The sequence below is a fragment of the Notothenia coriiceps genome, unplaced genomic scaffold (genome assembly GCF_000735185.1).
Source record: "Notothenia coriiceps isolate Sejong01 unplaced genomic scaffold, NC01 NC01_scaffold00014337, whole genome shotgun sequence".
Lineage (NCBI taxonomy): Eukaryota > Metazoa > Chordata > Actinopteri > Perciformes > Nototheniidae > Notothenia > Notothenia coriiceps.
This window is the reverse complement of record NW_011347038.1, coordinates 1-10,265: the sequence shown is the minus strand read 5'-3', so window position 1 is coordinate 10,265 and position 10,265 is coordinate 1. Positions and strand designations below refer to the sequence as shown.

The following is a 10,265-nucleotide window of genomic DNA, read 5'->3' as shown; positions in this document are numbered from 1 at the left end:
TTGAAAAATCAAAACCTTACCTTTAATTCCGAAGAAATAAACGGCGAGGTAGATTGCAACACTAACTGGTGTGTTAGTATTAACAGAAGTATATATAAAAGTAGCCGGCGAGCGCCCGTCAACCGAAGTTAGCTTGGATAGCTTGGTTCCGTCTGTGGACTGTGTGAGCAAGCCCGGCTAGCAATAGAGATGTGCTCTGAAGCGAGAAGAGGTGTTTGAATGATGCATGCGGCGTAGCGCAAGCTACTTATAGGGGGTAGATTCCCTGACGCTGACGTCAAGATCACCAGCCAATCAGGATTGGCGTAATGAGATTGATGCTTCTGTTTGCTCCGCGATGAGGCGCATCCCATAGTGAGACATCGAACGGAGTGTTACGAATGAGAACTATGTAACCATTTTTATTTGGTCCTTGAGAACAAATAATGATTTAACCAAGTACATATGTTTTTGTGTGTTTTTAAAACAACATTTACAAAAGCATAACCCCTATGAAAAGATGATTTATTATAGAGGAAACCAGAAGAAGCAACCACAGCTGAGCACTGATGCGTAGCAGAGTCACCAGTGATCATAATGAAACTGAGGTTATGACAGAATTTTTTTCTCCATAATAATTATGAGCACAAGGAAAATTGGAATTTGCTATATCCTTAGAAGTTCAATCATAGTACAGTATTTCTCTGGCTATCATTCCTCTGGGCCAGCATTATGTTCAACATGATGTTTTGCTTTTGTAATTGATGAAATTATAAGATGCAGTTTTTCTTTTATTGTGTGTCTTCCTGTCTTTTGCAGTAAAATTGCCACTTGACTTCTTTCCAACACAAATCATCTCCTCTTTAGTATTGCAACAACGTTCTGTACAAATGAAACATGTAATTATGGCTGCGGCGGTGATGCATGATACTTTGTTAAAATGTGTTTTCACAATTCATGGTGTTTATCACCATAATGTATACCTCCTTTCAGAAATTCTTTCAGAAGAATAAAAAACCACAGAACAAGAGGGATAATTAACTCCCTTGTTAGCACTTTCTATGTTAGTAAAGATCAAGGTATGATTTATGTAAGGGATAATGTGCAGCGAGGCGGTCATTATGGGTAAAAGAACACCCGACAGGCAGGAACTAAGGCCTTAGTCTTTAAAAATGTTGGGTTACTTAACGGTACTTTGGTTCTTTGATAACAGAGTAAGATTGTTTAACTGTAAATAGTACCATAGTGAAATACTGAACAATGATAGAAAACATATCTATATTGGTTAATGCCCCTTCATAATGCCCTTAAGTTATGATTAAACTTACAAGAACCCTTGATACCCATCTCACTCCAGTCCATTGATTCTAAATTTATTTCACCAACCAGACCAAGATACGCTGGCTGTGTGAGGAGGTGCGGGAGTGCAACACAAGAGAACAGCGCCTGAAGAAGCAGCAACAACAGACCAGGGATCAGTTAAAGGCCCTGAGGCAGAGCCGGGACTCTGAGCAGACGGCTCTCCTGCAGCGCCTCGATCAACAGGAGAAGCTGCTGCACTCCCTTGACACTGAAAAGAGAGGTACATAGACAGCGTCTAATTAGAAAAACACCATGTTGATTTCACTTAGGAATGCAGTGCAAGATCATCTTCAATGCCAAGCTATACAACAGCATCATGTAAGCAGCTAATACGTGATTAAAAAAGACCTTGGACGAGAAATCCCTTAGTTTGCCTATGGATGGTGGTGAAAGGCGCAGAGGTGGGGGACTCGAGTCAGACTTGATTTTTGGACTCAAGAATTGCTTGACTAACATTGATAAAAGACTTGACTTGACTTTGACTTGGTATTCATGACTTTAGACTTGACTTGAGACAGATGACTCGTAAGGACTTTACTTTTTAAAATTAAATATTTGCATTTGTTTTTGTATTGTACGGAGCCCCTAAAGGGCAATACAAAAAAAGAAAATATACTGTCTCTTGTTCGCACGAGAAAGTTACCGGAGCTCCAAGTAGGAAGTGGAGCACACAGGAGACAACCGTTTCATTGCAGACTGTAATGTTTATGTTGGGAAGTGGCAGTGCCTACATTAATTTAGATATATTTCGAACTCTGACTCTCATACACTTCATGAAATCGCTACAGCACCAGGAGGCAGCGGGTCGTGTAACTCCGCCTCTGAGAAGTGCAGCACCAGCGCGCAAAGAGCTGTGCCTTTTACGCAACGCCTTCACTGTGTTTACTTTCATTAGAACAGCTAAAGAGCGACCGCAGGCTGCTTCGTTTAACCACACACACCTCTACACACATCAAACTGCCCGATTGATCCCCCTATTACTCGTTTTATGAAGGGGATGTCTGGACACTAAGGCGAATGATGTGTGTGTGCTTGTNAACTGCCCGATTGATCCCCCTATTACTCGTTTTATGAAGGAGATGTCTGGTCACTAAGGCGCATGATGTGTGTGTGTTTGTGCTCTGCTCAGCTCTGCGTGTGTTTGTGTTTGTCCGACAACGGCATTTGTTTTCAAATGACCATGAACAGTAATTTACACACATCTGGCCAACTCCATATGTATATGTGGGTGTTCCCAAATGGAAGAAATTTGTTTAATCTTAATGTCACACTGTCTGCACACACAAACACTGATGCAATATTTCTTTGTGCACTGACACAGTTAGGAAAACAATGAGACGGTGTCATATGGGAGCGCCTTAGACAGGAGGAATGCTGTGACCCTGCTGAAGGGGAGCCAGGGCAGGAGGCTTCACACGTTGATGTCAAATATTTGTGTTGTACTCCGGTTTTCACTTTAGANCCCTTTTAGAACTTATACGGTTATCATTTCAGCGCCCCACTCTCCATTGCTGTTTATGTTGAAAATAAAATCAAACTTTTCATAACCACAATATTTTTAACTGATTTTAAATGCGGAAACTTGACTTGACCTGAGCAATGACTTGACTTGCTTGACTCTCACCACAGTGACTTTGGACTTGCTTGAGACTTGAGACTTGCTCATGTAGGACTTACTCCCACCTCTGGAAAGGCGTAAATACTTAGCATAGCTCTTAAGGATAGTCTTCCTTGACTCTTTGACAGTCAATTTGATTGAAACTAAACAACTGTTTTTCTATTTTCATTAAATGACAACCTCATTAAAGCAGTTACTGATTAACTGCCTGCATATTACTGAAGGCTTCTTGTCACCAACTCGTTGCTGTGTGTTGTGTGCTTACGGATGCTTGTTAAAATGGCTGTTGCTCTGTATCTGATGCATTGTTTTTTTTCAGTATCATGCACACTGGCATGTCTGTTTATGATGACAAATGTTTTAGGAAGCATCCTAATGTGTGTGAACTTTCCGACTTCTGGAGACAATTTACTTGTTTTCCACTTCCCCACTCCCAATTTCTTTCACTGAGTTTCTCCTAATGAGCTGCAACTGCCAGAGGAAGAACAACTTGTTTTTTTAGCGCTTCATTTGAACAATGCAGTGAAATGGGTCTAATTTGTGTTCCATTAACAGAGGGAAAGAGAGAGTTGAAAGACCCGGTGAGACTACAGAGAGGGGTAGTGAGACATGGAGAGGAAGATGGCAGAATGTGCTATTCCAGTAGAACTCGCCAGTATTTATTTTATTTTTGGGCTATTGCGGTAGCATTGAACCATTTAGATTATCCATACGCTGATACACCCCTTAGGAAACACAGTTCACTGCCAGGACTCTCTTTAGTTATAAGACATAAGAGTTAGGCCCACAACAGCTAAATATCTGGTTATTTGATATAAATGTGTGCTTGGATTAGCTTCTCAGTAGTAGTTGCTCAGTGTTTCTCTTGTGTTTATAGAGTGGTGCAGTGATGAGTCTTTTTGTAGGCCAACCCAGAAGTTAGCAGAGCAAGGGCTCCCTGGAAAAAAAGCAATGACATTTTTAAATTGGATTTCAGAGTACTGCAGAAAATAAGATCTTAGGCAAACCCACATTAATAGGTATCTACGTTCATAATTCAATAGGACGTTATAGAGTGGTGAAGGGTGACACATTTTTGTAGTCCAACCTTGAAATTAGCAAGGGCTCCCCCGACAAAAAGCAATGGGATTTGATGTGGAAAACGCATGTTTGTAATATCACGTTTGAATTTTGGAGAGTCAATGGAATCGGCAGAAGTAAAAAGCTATCGTTAGCCAAAAAAAACCTGCGTCACGGTCACATGGCTACGTGCAATGTAGGGCTACTTCTAAAACATCATTATCTTATTTTGCATGTGTTAGTAGAGAGCTATCGCATGAGGAAATATTCATTTCTGTTTTCTTTTCAGCCATGTTTAAAGCCGGCATTAAATCCGTTATTTTAAGCAAAACACTAATCCAAAATCAAAACAGATGTTTGCACAATAAGTATTCTTTATTGGGAGAATATTTCTCTACGATTATATTTGACAATGATTCATACACATCAAAAGGTTTTTGAACATTTTCTTTCTTTTTTTCTTAGTTCCATAATGAGTTGCCATCTTTTTATTAGAACACAATTATAAAAAAAAAACACAAAGCAAAAAGTTTGACAGGAATAATGCGGATCGGAGAAAACATGAGTAAATATTGTGGCATTTGCTAAGTAAGACTCTACTGCTAACTGAAATGAGAGTTATTCCTTTGATTCAACACCTCATTAAGCAAACAGCCAGTGATTGTCATTAAAAACAATTTGTTGTTGCAATCAACAACAAACACAGGCAGAGTTTCTCTCTCCACCTGTTCAGGCAAATATAATCCACTAGAAGCAAACTGTGTTTGCATTGTAACATAACGGGATGTGTAGCATTCATTACATGACCAAGGCACTGCTATTCTTTTGATGGTATGCTGTAATGTTAAGTGAATTAAAATAAATGTATATAAATAATTTACAAGGCAATAACATATTTGTTTATATTTATATAAATATTTAAATGTTATTCCACTTACTTGAACCTCTTATGTTCATATAAATATTTGTATTACATTTTTTTCTAAATTTTAATTACTATCACAAAACCCAATTGATGAATAAAGCATTCTGATGATTCTGATTTATAAATCTTTTTTTCCTAGAAATTGGTAAAACTGATCATTTTGGGATCTTCCTATCAAGTTGATCCTGATCCTCACCCATGTCATTTAAAGGGGCCATGTTTAGCTCACTTTCAGGTTCATATTTGTTTTTCCTTCCTCTACTGTGACATATTGCCTGTGCTGCAGCACCTCTTTTCACCCTCTGTCTGAAACCAGAGTCCAGTCTGCTCTGATTGGTTAGCTGGCCGGCTGCTGCTGAATAAAATCCATCATGCACCTTTATTGAATCCTATGTCAATACTTGGACAGGAAATAAACTTGAATCTTCTTTGTTTCAGAGCTGTTGGACAGGAGTCGCAGGAAGGAGGAAGAAATGCGGAGCCTTCAGGTTCGCTTTTCTGCTCTTTATTAGTCCCTATTTGTTTGTGTCTGTAAATCTGCACCCTAAACAGATTTTAAATATCCAGCTGGCCTCATTTCTACTGCGCTGCCAAAAAGAGACAGCTGGTACTATTTTTATTTATACACCACATTGCCTTCAAATTGTGTTTTGCATATCTTTTGGGTGTTTCTGAGTAACTGCTGGGCTGAGTCCTGTGATGCAGTGCTCCAAACATTAGTACAAACAGCCGTGCGCTTGAGAGACTGCTCGCAGCCGTGCTTGGACAAGTAGCTAATTACTGCAGACACCAGGCCTTGGAGTTTAAAAGCCACCAGAGGCCTTGTCTCTGTCTTTCAACACCGCAGCATCTTCATTTGGCGTGCCACCAACTCACCTCGTCTGCATCACACTAGCCCCCAGTGCCTCATCGACCCTTTGCTCACCGTTAAACTACAAAACACATATGCTGCGTCTCAATTCTCATACCTCTGTACTAACATTTGCGATTTTAAGTGCATCCCAATGGGAGGTATTGCCAATGCAGAATCTGTATGGTAAAACATTGGAAAAGCTGGACACAAATCTCACTCAATGAGATTGGCTGCAAAACGGAAGTGTGTTTGCTCCTGTGATCACAGCACTATACAAATAAAAGTTAAACAAGCGTTTCTTTCAGTATTTATTGAACGTACCAGTATACTGGTGATGAAAACAAGCACCCATTCATTGTATTGAGTTAATTGAGCAGTCTGTTATGGCTTGCTACTGCGATCAAATTGTTGCTAGCGATCTAGCTGGTTAACAGCGCTGATCGTCACTTCCAGGAAAGGAGCGAAACATGCGATTTGAGCTACAGGGTGTGATACAGTGGCGTGGAGATGACGTATTTTTGTAAGCCAACCTGGAATAGCATAGCAAGCGCACCCTCGACAAAAAGCAATGGGATTTAACATTGGATTTTGGAATATTGAAGAAAATAAGATCTGTGACAAACACATTTATCATAGTGTTTTTGTTCAGCAGGATAATCTCCACATATTACAAGATTTGTTTTACTTTCAAAATTGTAACTGCAATCCCGGAAGTAAAAAGCTAAAGCTGTATTCAAATAATGATATGCAACAGTGTAAAACTTTATTTTCAATGCACTATAAAAATACAGTTGACTTCGAGACTACGGACCCGGAAGTGGTAAAATGCTAAGAGTTTTTTAAGACTCATTCCTGCACCACTTTTCAAACACTGCGCAAGTGTTCACTGTACGAAGTAGAGAATCCGCATTGAGACACAGCAATACTCTCACACACACTGAAATGTCCGCTTAGCATTCGTTCCTTCCCAACGTCTGTCTGTACCTCCGTGTTGCACTCACGGTCCCATCTGCGGCTGCATGATGGGTCCTGCCAGAGCTCGCATGCAATTAATCAGCCTTCTCAAACCCGGCCGAGCTTTTAATTATGACGGATGAGGAGAGAGACGTGTAGAGAGGGAAGGCAGAGTGACTGAGGGATGTAAACGAGTGAGGGAAAAAGGAGGGTGGGCGGATTTTTTTTTTTTTAAAGTACTCTTCATAGAAAAGCATCAACACATTAGAGGCAGCCGGCCGAGGGGGAAGAGCAGGTGTGCGTTTGAGTGGCAGATAAGAGGCATAGCATCACTTATGCATCGTTAGTGAGGGAACATCAGTCAGGAGCGGGATGAGCGGCGGGAGCGGCCTTGTCTTTGTGTGTGTGATAAGAAGCATGTTGTGAGCTACACACTCCCCAGCGCCTTCATTTCCTTCCCTTGTTACCTATTGGTTGCAACACTATATTCCTCTCCTCTGCCTCTACTCACACACACACACACACACACACACACACACACACACACACACACACACACACACACACACACACACACACACACACACACACACACACACACACACACACATACACATACACATACACATATACACACACACACTTGGTTTTTCTCTGCTAGTTTACCATTTAGAGAAACACTCACCATATGGCTTACTTTGCTATTGGTTTTCATGGTTACACAACAGTTCTATAATGCATTATAAACACACCTATATTGGTTAATAGTCTTACTGTATACCACTGTATAAAAGGACTGGTCAATATATGGATATTGTGATATGAGTCTAGATATGGCCTCAGATTTTCCATATGCTATGTTTTTCTGTTTTTAAAAGGTGCAATACAGTAAAGTGAATTCATTCTCTGAACTTAGCAGATTGTTATCATGACTAATATTTACCTTTGGCTACTTATTCATTAAATTCACATTACTGTTGATTATTTATCCAAATTCTCTGTTTGTTAATATTTCTTTAAGCATCAATGGTCAACCCTACAATATCCTTCGAATATTGTTATTCAGATATATATTAAAATATATTGTGATACAATTTGTTTTCTTTTTTCCTCCTGTCCTTTTGTAAATCTGCTGTAGAGTAATTTCATCTCATACATATTCATAGTGCTTTAAAAAAAAGATGAATAACACACTATAAATCATGACTCATTATGAATACTTTTAGGTGTACTGGTAAATTGGTAAAAAAACACGACATTATATTTTTATTTTCTTTACTTAGTATCAGAAACCTGTATCCAGTCTAGGAAACACTAGACTTTATTTGTAACGTTTTGTGCATTACAATTCATAAAGAAGAGATCTAAAAACAAGAAGATGTTTACAAAAAATAAACCTCCCTTCTACTTCTTCTGCAAAAATGAAATTCAGTGAGTGACCAGAAACAGGTTAAATGATAGTTATAAATAAAATAATTGTTCTGAAACATCATAAATATTTATGATGGCTTATAAAACATTATATATTTAAAGGGGAGGCTGTGGCTCAGGGTTAAATGGTCGTCTACCAATCAGATGGTCATTGATTTGATCTCCACCCCTGCAGTCCACATGTCGCAGTGCCAAGGGGCAAGATACTTAACCCGACTATAAGTATGTACATAATGCATTAAAAACATGGAAGAGTGTCCCTACTTAATTTTATATATGCATATGAAGTAATATTGCTCTGATTGTGTCTTTACAGGAAGGTGTATTGGATCTGGAGATGGTAAGGTTCTATCTATTTTATCAAAGTAATGTATGCAGTTAAGAAAAAGTCAGTATGTATATTAAGGTTTAGAAAGCTCGAGGTGTTAAATTAGATCAGCATGACTCGATGCAGCTGTGTAGGCAGGTTAATGTAAGGCTGTGTTTGTTTAGCAACCCATAGAGGCTAACACAGGGTGAGAACTCACTCACTCAAGGCCCGGCGCTCCGTTAATCATCCCGAGTCACGCTGATGGGGTTAATAACCAAGCTGTACTGACAATACAGTATTGACCTCACCATCTAAGCTGCTAACGTTCACCAAACATCCATAATAAGCTATTACACAGAATAATTTAGCACCACGGAACGCTTCTATTGACCCGAGCTATTTCTCACTCTCTTGAAGAGAATACATAAATAAAAGTATCTGACACACGCTGTCCATCAATCAAAATTATGTGACACCCTTAACCTTCTTAACCCTTCAATTAGCTGGTGTCAAAGAAGAGGAAGTACCTCGGACAAATCATTTTTCTGCTTACCGCAACGTCACAGCGGCAGGATGATCGACCCATCCTTTGTTCGGCCATAGTGATGGGGATCAATTTGGGTGGGGGGGACCACTTGTATCTCAGTGTGCTATTCAGTGTAGCATCAGCTTGACGCCTTGTAACAACCAGGCTTAAATGCTCCATCTGAATAGGAGGGCTATTGAAACATACAGGATTGGGATGAATAGACTGGAGTGTGGTTACGTAATCACAGATTAGGCTGAGTGTGTTGTAACAAAAGTCCTCAATTAGCTTTTGAATTGGTCCAGCTCTATGACATAATGTCTGTTAGCTTGAAGGCTTAAATAGGAAAATGTATCTGCAATAGCAGGAGGAAAGCACCTATATTGCCTCAAAAATATCAATTTTTCAGGTCCTGGTAGCCAAGTGGTTCAAACCGATCATACCTCTACATTTTTCTCAACTTTTAGAAATATTATCTATATCCTTAGTTTAATCACTTAAAGGTAGGGTAGGTAATTTTGGAGAAACCAGCTCGAGTGCGCTAGAATTAGAAAATACACAACCGAAAAAAATCTGCCACTTCCTTACAGAGCCCCTCCTCCAACACACACGAACGCGCACATGACCAATGAGGGCACGAGATAAGTTTGTGCACAGATGGAAGGCTCACAGGCAGGTATACCATCCAGTTACTTTAGCCGGGCCGGTGTCGGTACCATATGTGTTCGGGGTACCATATGTGTTCGGGGTCCGTCTCTTACCAATGACGTCAATGACGTCACGCATTGTTATTGGCGTTGGAACCGCTGCTACTCATAATGTGTATGTAACGTTATGGCTTTAAAAGGAACAAAGCCTTCCGTTAAGCTGTTTTCACTCTCACTCTTATGGTGATAGCCGCACACCAATTTCCCCGCAGGCTAGGCAGTCAAGAATATTCTAATTAGCTTCGGCTTGATGTGGAGATGTGATTTGATGTGTCGTTTGTCCCCCAACTCCTCTCCAAAGTTGAGATATGTAATAAAATACTCAGGGGAGTTTCCTGAATTTTCATGCCCAAAGCCAAGCACTAGGCCCTGGGTAAATTAAGAGGCTGATCTGGGGCACTTTTGTGCACTTTCCCTGGTGCTAGAAACTCAAGTCAGGCATCCCTGGAATCGTCTCAGAGAGTAGATGGTAGACATTAAGGGTAAAATGCCACTGGCCCTCCGGGCCGGTGGAATTGTATTATCACTGGCCCCACCATTG

The 10,265-nt window shown here is 40.1% G+C and overlaps 1 long non-coding RNA gene across 1 annotated transcript; it reads left to right on the top strand.

Moving 5' to 3' along the window:
- Nucleotides 1-1,372: 1,372 nt before the first annotated feature.
- Nucleotides 1,373-8,526, top strand: LOC104948470 (uncharacterized). The gene is made up of 3 exons (XR_798694.1): nucleotides 1,373-1,561; nucleotides 5,382-5,431; nucleotides 8,498-8,526. It is a non-coding gene; the product is annotated as an uncharacterized lncRNA (long non-coding RNA).
- The last annotated feature ends 1,739 nt before the right edge of the window (nucleotides 8,527-10,265 follow it).